This window comes from Cariama cristata, unplaced genomic scaffold (assembly GCF_000690535.1).
Source record: "Cariama cristata isolate BGI_N322 unplaced genomic scaffold, ASM69053v1 scaffold16407, whole genome shotgun sequence".
In the NCBI taxonomy this organism is placed as follows: domain Eukaryota; kingdom Metazoa; phylum Chordata; class Aves; order Cariamiformes; family Cariamidae; genus Cariama; species Cariama cristata.
In genome coordinates this window covers 46,563-46,850 of record NW_009626269.1, presented here as the reverse complement: position 1 = coordinate 46,850, position 288 = coordinate 46,563, and positions in this window count along the sequence as shown.

The following is a 288-nucleotide window of genomic DNA, read 5'->3' as shown; positions in this document are numbered from 1 at the left end:
TTTTAGTGTTATCCTGGCAATCTATATGATATCTTTCAGAAAAAATAATTTCTAATTATTTTAATTCTAATAATTTCTAAGATTCGATGTGACAGAGCATTCATACTAAAAAATAATTGCACTGGCTCAAGCGCTATTAGAAAGGTATACACAACAGAGTGATCACATCACTTTCTCCTAAATAAACCCAACTGCCACGGCTGCTGAGCAGAAGTGCAAGATTGCAGAAGAGCAATGGTACAGGATGACTGCCATGGCTCGCGGGGGGGGGGGGCACTTCAGGAGATT